At 45.8% G+C, this 12,758-nt stretch overlaps 1 protein-coding gene across 2 annotated transcripts in view; it reads left to right on the top strand.

The window, feature by feature from the left end:
* The window catches only part of SDK1 (sidekick cell adhesion molecule 1), an 888,974-nt gene that overhangs the window by 508,199 nt on the left and 368,017 nt on the right, over positions 1-12,758 (top strand). The window lies entirely within an intron of this gene.

The following is a 12,758-nucleotide window of genomic DNA, read 5'->3' as shown; positions in this document are numbered from 1 at the left end:
TGGTAACACACAGAGAGCTGTATCACTGAGAGCTGCGTATACCTGCATGAACGCCAATCCCGCAAGAGAACCCTATCTGTTCCCCACTCCGCACTTGTTCATTTTCATCTCTGCACTCCCCAGCGCCTCACACACCTGCCTCCTCATCACTAATAATGATGATGTTTTTGTCTCAAATCCATTTCATAGCTCACCCTTTCTAGTGTTATTCTCTACACCCTTGGCACTAATGTAGGATGAGATAAAGGTGTCACCGTAGGGCCCCAAACTTTGTATCATGATAAAAACACTTGACACATAAAATGGATGTTTTAACTGCAGACTGAAGTGAAACACAAGTTTGATCTTCAAGTGACTTTTGTCCCATCGTTTATATTCAGATGGCTGTGCGCTAATTTGCCTTTATTAGTATGCTGCTTAATAGATATCCCTAAGTCTTTGTACAAATAGTCTAATGTTTGAAGAAGCCTCTACGGCTGTCGGCGTGTTTACTCCTGTAATCCAACTTGATCCTCACCTGGTGTGGCTGTCAGGACAGGGAGTGGGCTTGTTACTTACAGGCAGGGGAACGTCCTCTGGTGTGGATTCGCAGATCCACGGCGGAACAGGAACCAGAACCAAGGTTCATGTTCTTGTGCTGACGCCACCACAGCAGACTTGGCAAGAACCCGAGCCCTCTCTCTGCCACCTGTTTGGTGTCATAGCTCCTGGTATCATGTGCTGCCCTGAGCCCAGAGCGAGCATGCTGAGGTTTTTGATGGACTCTCACGTTACAGCTTTTCGTACTGTCCTACGATGTGTGTTTACGAATTATTTTGCAATGATTTTCTGAAGCTTAGGGACTTTGCAGAAGTCCTTAAAGGATTGCTCCTTTAAGGAGATTATGAAAGGAGATGCAGTCCCCCAGCTCAGCCCAGCTCTAGACTGTACCAGCGCTGGCTTCCTGCTGAGAAATGGTCTGCAGGGGATGATGGACATTGTTTGGTAGCCAGCGCTTGCTGACACGGTGTTATTTTACATGAGTAGCTGCAGGTCTTTCTTGAGATCATTCTCTCATTTTCCTTTCAGGCAATAGAAATGTTTTTGGTCTATGTTCAGAGAAATCAAATGGTGCCAAGCATTTTCTGTGACATTACGACCGCCATCTTGGGGACAACCACCCATGTACGAACGAGATGAAAGACATTTCTAACCTTAAGCAAATTTTTGTTTTCCCTATTAAGAAAGAAGGTTAATCTGAAGCCAGAATTTTCTGAACTCATGTTAGTCCATATTTTAATAGCATTTTGCTGAAGAAAAATCTGTCAGCATGAGGAAGCAAAGTGATACTCTATGTTAGAACAAGGCTTCCTGGCTTAGATGTTAAAAATAATTCTTTTGTTAAGTGCTTTGGACTTTGAACAAAAGCGTCCTTGAGAAACTCCATTTAGCCGGCCAGGTTAAAGTTCATGTTCTTTATCTTGTTATATCTGACAAATATAGTCAGAGAATATTTCTGTTCCACCTTACAGTTCTTTTTCCACACCCGAAGAGATGGCTCGCGTGCATCTGTCTTTGTGCATCGAAAACATGAGTGTGTATTTCGTGTTTCATTATGGTCTAGTGCACACCGTACGTTTCTAACAGGCACAAGTATATTTAGATCAAACATGAACCTAGCAGGATCCATAAACTAGAATATATTTAAGCTTGACAGAACAGACTTGATGGAATGGCTGGCTTCAAACACAAGCGGGAATGAAATGATGAGCTCATAATTACTTAATGTAAACTGAGTGAGGTTGAAGGGCCCTGTGGGGTCGATTATTTCAAGGGTTTCAGTGATTACACCTCACGAACCACCTCTCCAGGCAGACGCTGCTCAAGTGGGAGGCTAGCTGGCAGCGCCGTAAAACCCTGGAATGGTTTGAGACTAAAGAATCTGTTAGTTTTGTACGTTTAACATCCTTGACACTTAATAGGATTTGGGATTCCACGACAGCCCCCGCTTCATTGCATGACGCTTTAATTGAATGCCTTGGAGTAAAATGAAATTAACAAAGACAGTATTGAATTATGGATGTTCCTTTTTTTATCATTTGGCTAAGAATGCTGCAGAGTTTTTCTCTAGTTATATTATTTTGAATTGATTGATATAAAAAATAAACACACTACCTTTAAGACTAAGTGTACCATCTGGTCCCAGAAATTTGAACTAGCGTGAGTGTGGAGTTGACATTCGCCACAGTGTCTCTCCAGGGCTTGGGAGAGAACTCCATCAGGGCCAGTGTAGTTTTCAAAAGATGTACAGTAAACTCACATCCATGAGTGGGGAAGGGCCAGGCAGACCCATCTTCAGTGCTGTAACCACCGAAGTTACAAGTGACTCTCCAGACAGAAAGGAGACACTGACTAGCACTTGGTTTTTGCTCAGGAAGCCACACTCTTTTAGTGTGGCAAAAACAAGTGTCCCATAGATGTTCGAGTCAAGGCCAGAGTTAGGCAAGTCCACCCTGGTTCTGTGTAAACATCGATGAATGGAAGCTAGTTTTTGTATTGGGATACTGACGATTTTGATATGTATCTCTTTTCCTTTAATGCCACTTAAAAGTTAGGATCTTCTAACTGAATGAAGATCTGGGGAGAAAATGATATAGTTATGTAACTAAGGCCAGTCTGCTTCGAAAATGTCAAAACAGAAAAGAATATGTAGGGAAACGTTACAAACTAAATAATTAATTTGTTAACAGAATATTGGTATAAATGCTTCATGAAGTAATTGTCTACTGGAGGGAAAGGGGATAGAAAACAGAATACATTTGGGAAATTACTCAGCACATACAGGGATTTAGCTTGAAAAATACAATCGCTGGTGATTACAAGCACCCTTCCAAGCTCTGCGTCTGAAGAGCCTAAGGAAGGAATAGGCAGTCTCTCAAAAATGTCCCGAAGCACCACGGATTTTCAGAGGCCACCCCCCACGATTGGCGCCCCCCCACCCCCACCGCCATGACTCACATCACCATCCTATCAAAAGGACCACGGGCTTATCTTGTTCCCTATGCAGAGTGGTAGGTAAATATTTAGTAGATGCCGTATGGATCTCAGATAAACGCGGTTTCCATGAATTGCCTCCTTTTATTCGGTCATGGATCCCATCATCTGGTGGTGTCAGATAATACGGCTATGGTCATGGATGTAACACACACGTGTGATCACATGCCGAACAGGAAAAGCGAGGGTCACAGTGGAGCACTCTGAGGCCAGACTGTTTCCCTCGTTTTGTTCCACTTTTCTTTCTTTGGGGTCAATCGGTCTGTTGGTTTCACTGTCTCCCCCCACCTCATGCCCCCTGCCACCCAGTTTCCTTCACTCCTTCCAGAACCCAGCATTTATAAGGTTTACAGAAGCACGTCCAGGCAGACCTGGGGCTCAGTCCTCTCAAAGAGCTGCCGACTTTGGTGTTGAGCTGGTGTTGGCCACCGTTGCAGGGTCAAGCAATGTCCCTAGCACAGAGGAACCATGGTAACTCCTGACACAGACCACCTGTTTTGTGGGCACTACTTAGCAATCTTTCCCTCCTTTCCCACCTAAATGCACACCAGATCGTGTTGGGTCCAGGATCTTAAATTCTGGCATAGTGACAGTCATCTATGTGGAACACAAAGCAAGGAGAGAAGAATCTAGTGAGCGCCCTTAGAAGCCTCTCCATGCAAGAAGGTGCAGATAAAGATGCAAAGGCTACCACTGGACGTCTTGTGATTAGTGATGCTATTCCCGTGCCCCAGTGGGTGCACCGAAGCCCTGTGCCGTCTCTTTGTCCTGATAACAAATGAACTTTATACGATAAATGCTCTTTACGGTCTTTATCTTTCTGAGGGGATGCACACTTGCATCCGGGATAGAGGGAGAAAAGGGGTAGGCTTACCTCTTTAAGAAGATTTTTTTGAATATGCATTAAGTAGTTGCTTCCCTACAGTTCGCACCCTACAGATCCCTTTGGCTCTTCTTATCCTCCTCCAAAAACACACCAGCTCATGTAAAATTTACCCCTGAAACTCCACGTCATCGTTTTAAAACAATAAAAACAGAAGTAGCAGTAGGTTTTAAGCCATGTTCTCTCCTTTGCTCAAGCCAAGTTGCTAGTCCTTTCCTGGACACTTCACTTGTGTCCCATGAGAACATTGCCTTTGTCCTCAGGTGGCGGATAAGAACTGTGACTTCTCTTGACAATGTGCTCATTGTCATTAAAATTCTCTCATCCCGGAAAAGACTCACTATTGAAATCAGTTTCTAAATCCCATAAAGAAAACTTTTCTGCATGTACTGAGGTCCTTAATCTTCTTTTCCTTTTTTTGCCCACTTAATTTGAATTTTCTGGCATTGTTGGAATGCTAATTATACTTGACAAAATTCTGTTTTCTAAATATCTGCATCTAAATTCTGATTAACTCTGGAAAGTACAAAGACAATATTTCTTTCATTTGCAGAAAGGCAAGGGTGGCAAAGCACAACAACAAAGTAAAGATGATTTCACTGAAGGCACATTTGTGTTTCGTATTTCACTGCTTTGAAGAGCATCTTCTTAGCCTAGCCATGAACCAATATAAACAGAAGAAGTAAGTACTTTTGGAAACGAGTTTTAAAAACATTGGCTTTTCTAAGGCATTGGCGCAAAACCTCTTCTGGTTCCCCTGATTTCTGTATCTCCAGGATTCCCAAAGTACCTTTTTATACTAGCAAGATTCGTTCCTCTAGGTGAGGATTCTTTTTTTTTTTAAGGCCAGCCCTATCCACAGTTGTCCTTTCTTTATATGAGGTTGGCTGGTTCTCCATAAACCAGTTAACTCAGAGATGCACTCTTAAAACTCCAGTGAAGTTGACCCACTTAGCAGAAGCGTCACCCGTCTGCTCTCTCGCTGCTCTCCCTTAGATAAAGTTTAGATGCTTCAGGAAGTGCTGCATAAAAGCATTTTTAAACCTAAGAGGTCATTTCGTTGGGGGCTCTCCTCCTGCCTCAGGACTTGAGTTTTGCTGCTGCCATTGTCAGGGGCGGACAGATAGAAGCCGCTCTCCGAAGTCAACAGAGACAGCAGCCGAAGGAGAGCTCAACTGCCAGCAGGAAGGCTGGGGGGGTGGGCTCTGGGCTGAGCTTGAGAATGATCCCCAGGTGACTGCCAAGGCACCGGCCCTTTCTCGGGAGTGGGGGTCCTGGTGGGTAGTCTCAAAGCAGGGCCCCTGGTCCACCCTCCCTCTGCTTCCATGGGAAACAGGAAGCCGCCGTGGGGCCTGCTGGCTCCAGGAGAGACCTCCCCAGATGCCAGCATCTGCAGCACCATACTGTGCCTCTCGGGGAAGTGAGGGACTTACAGGGTCCTTGGAACCACAGCGGGATGCCCCCGTGTCTGTGCCTGTCAGAGAAGCGTCTCCACCACCTGCACCAGTGCCTGCAGTTGCCATGTGAAACCTGGAGTCTGCAGATGTGGTCTTGAGCTTTCTAGCTTCTGCCAAGCAGGCTGGTCTGGTACAGGGGGATGGGCTGGAGTTGAGCGGCCGTCTGTGATACCGGCCACCCAATCTGCATGTAAAATGTGGTCGGCTCCTGTAGGCAGATACGCCATATTTTTAGAATGTTTTCCATTAGAATTCTGCATGCTGCACTGTTTTCATGTCATTATTTCTATACCTTTAGCTTATTCGTATGCTGTACTGAGCAGCACTCTCTGAATGCCCATCAGGAAGGATGCGGCATCTCCCAGTACAAGATGAAGAGTAGCGTCTCTTCATCTTGTACTGCATGGGCCTCCTCGCTGGTCTGGGAACAAGAGCTAGAGGCTGGAATGGCAGTGTTCCTGGAGCATAGTCAGCTCCTGGGGCACATTGTCAGGGCCAACAGACCCAACAGGTGGCTAGGGGAAGGAATTCCTCCAACTCTCCTCCCGCCTTTCAGTGTCTCCATAGCAGGACTCATCGACAGGACTGAGCAATTTGCTGGCTGGCAAAGCAGTCTGCCGCTAGTCTGCAGAGCCCCAGCCCCACACCCAGGGTAGGGGACTGTGCCAGGGTGGGTTTGGGGCTGGGAGGTCATCGGTGACTGGCCCACACAGAGGCAAGGCAAAAAGAGGGCTTTTGCCTTGGTAGAAAGACTTGAAAGTGATTGCCTCTCAAAGTGGGCCTGGGGACCTGGAGAGAGGTGGGACAGGGAACTGCTGTGATCAGAGAGAGACGGAAGTATGGGGAGATTAGCTGGAGTTTTCACAGTGGTCAGAGGAGCTCTGCTTTGGAGCCTATGCTCAGTTTGATTCACAGCCCTAGCACTCACTAGCTGTGTGGCCTTGGACAAGTTACTTAGCCTTTCTGAGCCTCAGTCTCTAATAACAGTGCCTAGTTTCTGGCATGTTATGAGGATTACTTCATGTTTGTGTGGCTGAGCAGTGTCTGGTATCTGCTAAATATAACGAAAGGGCTGGCTTGACTGCTGAGGGCTGAGCTGGTGGACAAAAGCAAAATTTAGGTGAGCAGGAGCACCACGTTGCTAGATCAGCCTATCTAATAGAACTACAGCTAGTGAAATGAGAGGCTGGCAGCAGAGTTAACCCCTGGGAACTGATTTGAATGAGACAGATGTCAGAGTTTTACTATGAGGGAATTATGGCAGAAACCATGTTCTGTGGACCAAGGCATGGTATAGACACAAGGAAAGACTTGGTGGCAGCTGTTGTTCACAGGCCCCTGCCGGCCCACTGGTCATGAGCCCAAAGCGGTACAGTGTTCCAGATCCTACTAGATAATGGAATAAGGCTGCTGACAGGATTCCTGCTTGGTCTTCATCCCTTCAAGACCCAGTCTTAGGCTGAATGGGACGATGCCAACAGCTCCTGGGTTGGTGGTTTGGGGAGACTGGGGAGGCAGGGACTCACACCAGGTGCCCTCTCAGCTGCCAGAAGCCTCCAATTCCCTGTCTCTGAAGGGAGGATCCATTCTGAAAGAGACCTTACTCTAGGTGACCAGGGCAAAACGTGTTCCAGAGATGTATTCGATTCTGGATCCTCTGGCCAAACAAGGAACAAAGCTCCCAGATCCCTGAAGTAAACCTCTTAGAACTGCCAGGCTCCAGACTCTCCTGGACCCCTACGTTATGCTGATAATGGCCAGATCCTGACTCTGAGGGAGGGAGCCTCGTGGCTCTGACCCACAGAGCACCTGGGTACCTGCCTGTATGTGTCACTCCCTCTGTCCCTTCTTGCATTCCTCCTCCCTTTTTCTTACTCTTTTCTAGTGAACATTAAAGGCTTAATTTTTTTCATTTGCCTTACTTATTAAGACATACGTTCTTAAAGGTGTGCTGTGTCTTATACATCTTTATATTCAGTGTTTCGCTGCCAAGCAGGCCCAGCAAAGAGCTGACCCTTGTTTCTTGCTTAATAAATGAGTTATACAAACCAACCTTTCATGCTCTTACTCTCTTTCCCACTGTTCAATGGAATTCCCCTTTCTTCTCTCTCCCTTCCAACCAGCCATCCATCCACCCACCTGTCCACCCATCTACCCACCTACCCATCAAACCATCTCTCCATCCACCCAGACACAAATCTAACTACCCACCCACCCACCTGCCAATCCATCTGTCCATCTGTCCATCCTTCTGTCCATCCACCCATCCATCCTGTTTGTTTCTCTATGCATCTCACTCTGAGCTTGTTTAGTGAACATCAGAGCCCTTGCTGGCTCCTGCTTAGATTCTGATACACTGCAACCTCTTCTAGCACACATTCCAGCCTAGCTTTTGACAGAGAAAGTTCAGTGAATGCATTTATGTGTAGCTTTGAAACAGTGAAATATTAACAGTGTACTAACTCAAGCCTTTCATACATGGGAAAGAAAAAATTTCAGGATAATACACAGATTTGTGTGGGAGATCGTGGAAGAAAGGTCAAAGGCTTAACTCCTATGGACAGGATGATGAAAAAATTCCATTAAGAAGAGTAATGTCCTGTTATGAGAAACTCTACCTAGCATCCTTTTAAAAAAAGTTATAGTAACATGTAAGGTGTATAGGTTTAATATTGTGGTTATTTCTATAAAAGAAAATTTCTAAATTTGAAGGGCAGCCCTTGCCCTATTGTAAGATCCTATAAATGATTCCCTTATTTAGCTTTGAATCTTGTCGTCTTATATTCCTCATTGAAAAGGCGTGATCATTATTAATAGATTAACCAGCCACACAGATGTATCTTCTAATAGAAAAGCTGTGTATTTGAAGATCTTCGTGCTCCTCGAAGAGAAGCCTCCCCAGCCGTTGACATGATGAGCGCTGCCTCTTTCCACACACAATGATGGTCACTTTTAGCTTATGAAAGGCTTCCTTGTGCCTTAGACAGTCTCCAGGTTCCTTTCTGCGTGCGAACTTCTAAGTAGACCCTTGAGCCTCTGTCCTTCACAGCTTTCGCTCCCTCCTCGTCTCTTTGCTCTATAGCTATTGTCAGCAACTAAGCAATCTTGTTTTTTCTTGGGATTTGGGAAGCTATAAACTGCATCTTTTTTAACCTTCCAATCCTCTGCCACTTACTGAGCTGTTGGAAGTGAGATCTAAAGTAGAAATGGGTGTCAGCATTCAGAATGCCAGTTCCTTAATGGCTGTGCAGTGCGGTCATCCGGTCACCCCGGGATCACAGAAGGGAACAGGCTGAGCCCCGAGGGGGCAGGGGTGGGGCAGCATTCTTGCTCAGCTGCGGTCACCTTGGAAACCAGAATTCTGTCTGCCTGAGCCTGATTAGGACCCCTCCCTGTGAAGTCTTAAAAGGGATGTCTGGGAGTAGGGCCCTCCTTGCCCTGCTCTCAGGAGACCAAGAAAATCCTCCTCTCCGGAAGCCTCTTGCTCTGAAGGTACCCTCCAGCCTCTGGAAGGGGGTCCCCAGACTTAGCACAAGCCCAGCTGTCCTAGTTTTAATAAACGTGTTATCTTTTTTACCATTTTATTTCATCACTGTAAATGCGCTCTTTGATCCCCACCCCCTATGGAAACTGTCAGTATGTTCTCTATATAAACATGTTATCTTTATAAAATCGAATATGTTCCTTGAGCTCATTTTATATTTTATAATTTTACCTCCTTTAAAAAAAATAAATTACTTCAGTTTTACAAAACCAGATTAAAAGGAGCATGTCACGAATGCCCACCCACCCGGCTTGCAGTTTGAAGGCATAAAGTGTTGCCTGTGTGAGATGTCCCGGCCTCAGGCCACAGACATGATCCTGAATTTCCTACTTAACATTCCCATTTTGGCTGCCACTTCTTACATTTTTTGATAATTTTTTAAATAAAAGAAAGATGTTAATACACCAATTATATCTGAGTAAGGCCGGAAAACTTTTAAAAGTGAAAGGAAAGGAAAGGAAAGCTAAAGGAAGAAGGAAGGAAGGAAGGAAAGAAAGGAAGGAAGGAAGGAAGGAATGCAGGAAAATAACATGTAGCAAGGGGGCAAGCTCTGAGGCACACCCCACTCTGCTGGGCCTCATCGCCACTCCTCCATGCGGTGGGCCCAGAAGACATCAGCTTTAGACCCTCTGCCTGTTGTCTCACATGAATTCTTGGGCACTAAATTTGTCCTTTAAGGGAAGGTGAATGGGCTGATTATAAAAAATACTGGTAGAATTGTCTTGCTGTCATCGTTACTATCACGCTACGAGGTGAACTCTGTGCCCAAAGCTTTGCATGGGCCAGCTCTTGCCCTTCCTGCGGCGGTCCCGGGAGGCATCTGCTGGGGCCCTGATGAAGTCGGGAAGCTTGTCCAAGGATAGTAGCACAGCAAACGGCCTCCTGAGCCTCTCAGCCAGACCCAAACGTCCTCACAGAGGAGATGGACTTTATTAGTGAGGACATAGCCTCCTCAGTTCCATGTCATGCTTCCACGGGACAACGTGCTGTGCTGTGATTTTTTTTTTTTTCTGTACAGGAATATTGGATATGATGTCTTATCAACTGACATCACCTGGCGTGCCAGGCCAGAGGAGCCTGGGCTGTCAGCGCACTCCCTAGGCTCTTCCTGTAGGAGAGGCCAGTCAAGTCTCACAGATCCTCTTGTGAGTTTATGATGGAGAGGGATGTGTAAGGGCCTAGACACAGACACAGAGTGCATAGACCTCCTTCAGAAATGGAGCCCAAGAGGGGCCTCGGTGTCCTTAAAGAGCAACAAGGGGCGGATTGGCTGCACTCAAGGAAAGTCTTCTTTTACCCGACCCTGGGGTGCCTGGTTGTTAAGTATGTCTTTCAGCTGGCATTCTGTCCTTTCTAGTATTTATCACAAAAAGTTAAATTACAGTAAACTGAAAAGTGACACAGATGTGTTGTAACCCATCACAGTAGATTGAGAGCTGAGACTTGATGTGAAATGTCCCCTTCTGAAGTGTGAGCTCTGGGACGTGGCAGGCGTTCTCTCCACAGCGCATGGTTACAGGATAGTCTGATGACGGGTTTGTACCCATTTGTATTCTTTGTTGAGTCAAGTAGTAAAATCTGTGAAATTGACTGATTACAGTCAGAATAATATCAGCGAGAACGATAAATCTAGCTTCAGCTCTCATAAAATGTGTTTCTGGGAAGGTAATGACTCATGATCAGATGCGCGCACAGACATCACGATAGCGCGAAGAAATGGAATTCGTAACCTTTGGCTTTCAAAACCACTGACTGCGCTGTGGGCCCGGGCAGCCTGCCTGGGGGGCCGGTAACGTGGGGCACAACAATTTGGGCTGTCTGTCTTTCCCTCTCTGGATTTGCTTAGAGGTCTTAAGTTCTGCTTCCTGTGACATGTCAGGGAGGAAGAAAAAATGATGAAAGGGAGAGAAAATACTTCTACAATCAGTATAGGTTAATAAAGGGAAGACGAATGAGGTCTTTAAGCTTGAGAGAACGGGATACCCACAGCTGACCAGATAAAATGGAAGAGACATCAAATAGAGAGGTTTCTTCAGCAGTGAAAAAGCATTTCTTACTCAGGAAGTTACTAGGAGATAGAAGTGGGTCTCAGAGCAAGCCTTTGAGGCCACTTTCCTGTTTGCATACTGGCATCCTTCACTGAAAGCAGAGCTCCCTGGAGACAGGGGTGCGCCTTCTCACCTCCTGTCCAGCACAGTGCCGGTCCCATTCATCCTGGCCTTCTTGCTCTGTGACCCCCAGTACCCCTCCTGGAGCATTCCTGGCAGCCCCACCTGCAGCAGACATCCTGGACGCAACCACTTCTGATGGCCTCCCCATGGCCACTGAGGCCACAGCACCTGGACCACTGTGTGCCCCACTGGATTTGCTTTGAGGACAGTGGTGGTATTCACCGTTTCTGTTTGCCTTCCTCTGGTTATTCATCATGCTGAGTGGTTTTCAAATGCACAATATTCCATTTTAATCTTTTAATGAATTTTGTGTTTGTCTTATATATTCTTGCCATTTTGCCTTCTGATTTTCTTGGTTTTTTTTTTAGATAAGCTAAAATTACAAACGTTATGTAGTCAGGTTTATTATAAATCTCTGTTATGTTACACGGTTTTCACACTTTGTAAAAAGTACATTTATCTTCAGCAGTTAGACACTTACTAAATTTTATTTTTGTATTATGATATTTAATTCCTAAAATTTAATATCTTTAAACACATATGCACATCATTTTAAATGTACATAACTGTGCTCATATACATGTTCTTCCTTTCATCTTTCCCCCCCTTTTCCTTGCTGCTTCCTTCCCCGCTTCTCCTCTTTTTGTCCAACCCGTGTTGGTAGCCTATACTGTATCTTCTCTCTTTTGTTTGTTTTTTGGTCTAGTCATGTAGTCCCATGTAGATATGTGCGTGCACACACACACAGCTTTCATCGCCACCATTTGTAAAAATTGGATCGCATTTTATATGCTTTTCTATATCTTTTCACACTCAGCAATACATACCAAAAAATCACTGAACTTTCAGTCTTTTACTTATGTTTTATTTTCTCATGGAGAGAGAGAGGTGGGGAAGGGGCAGAGGGTAAGAAAGGCAAAATTTTAAGCAGACTCCTCACTAAGCCTGGAGCCCAATGCAGGGCTCGATCTCATGACCCTGAGATCAAGACCTGAGCCAAAATCAAGAGTCCACCGACTGAGCCACCCAGGTACTCCTCCGATTCAGTCTTGTAAACAGTTGTGCAAGGTCCCACGTGTGTATGTCACAATGCATGAAGTCTTCTGTAATTTCTTTTCTTGTGGGAATTTTATGTTGCTGTATGGCATGAGGGAAGGATCTAATTGCTTCTCCTTGCTGAATGGCTGGCTAGTATTTCCCTGATGTTTGTTGAACCATCTCACCGTCCTGTTGACCCGCAGCTCTTCCTTCGCTGCACGGTAATCATGCGTGTGTCGTGTCTGGAGGCTCTCTGCAGAGATGTCAGCTTTTCGTGGTTTTGTTCACTTTCATGTGAGAACACTTTTTTATTCTGGAATAATTTTAGAGTGATAGCAGAGCCATACAAGAGCTCGGTACCCCCTTCACCAGCTTACCCGGCTCCGGGGCCTTTATCAAATCTGAGAAACCCACTTGGGTATGAGGCTGCTGACCGCGCAGCAGACTCCGTGCAGCTTGTCCGAACCTTTCTCCTCACGCTCTGTGCCGGGTTCAGGCTCCAGCCCCAGACCCCGCATGCCGTTTGTCCTCGTGTCTCTTTGGTCTCCCCCAACCTGTGACACTTGTCTTTTCTTGTCTCTCCTGACCTGCACACTCTTGACGAGGAGCACTGGCCCGTTGTTTCATAAAAT

Source organism: Lutra lutra, chromosome 18 (assembly GCF_902655055.1).
Source record: "Lutra lutra chromosome 18, mLutLut1.2, whole genome shotgun sequence".
In the NCBI taxonomy this organism is placed as follows: domain Eukaryota; kingdom Metazoa; phylum Chordata; class Mammalia; order Carnivora; family Mustelidae; genus Lutra; species Lutra lutra.
This window is presented reverse-complemented; position numbering and strand designations above follow the sequence as displayed.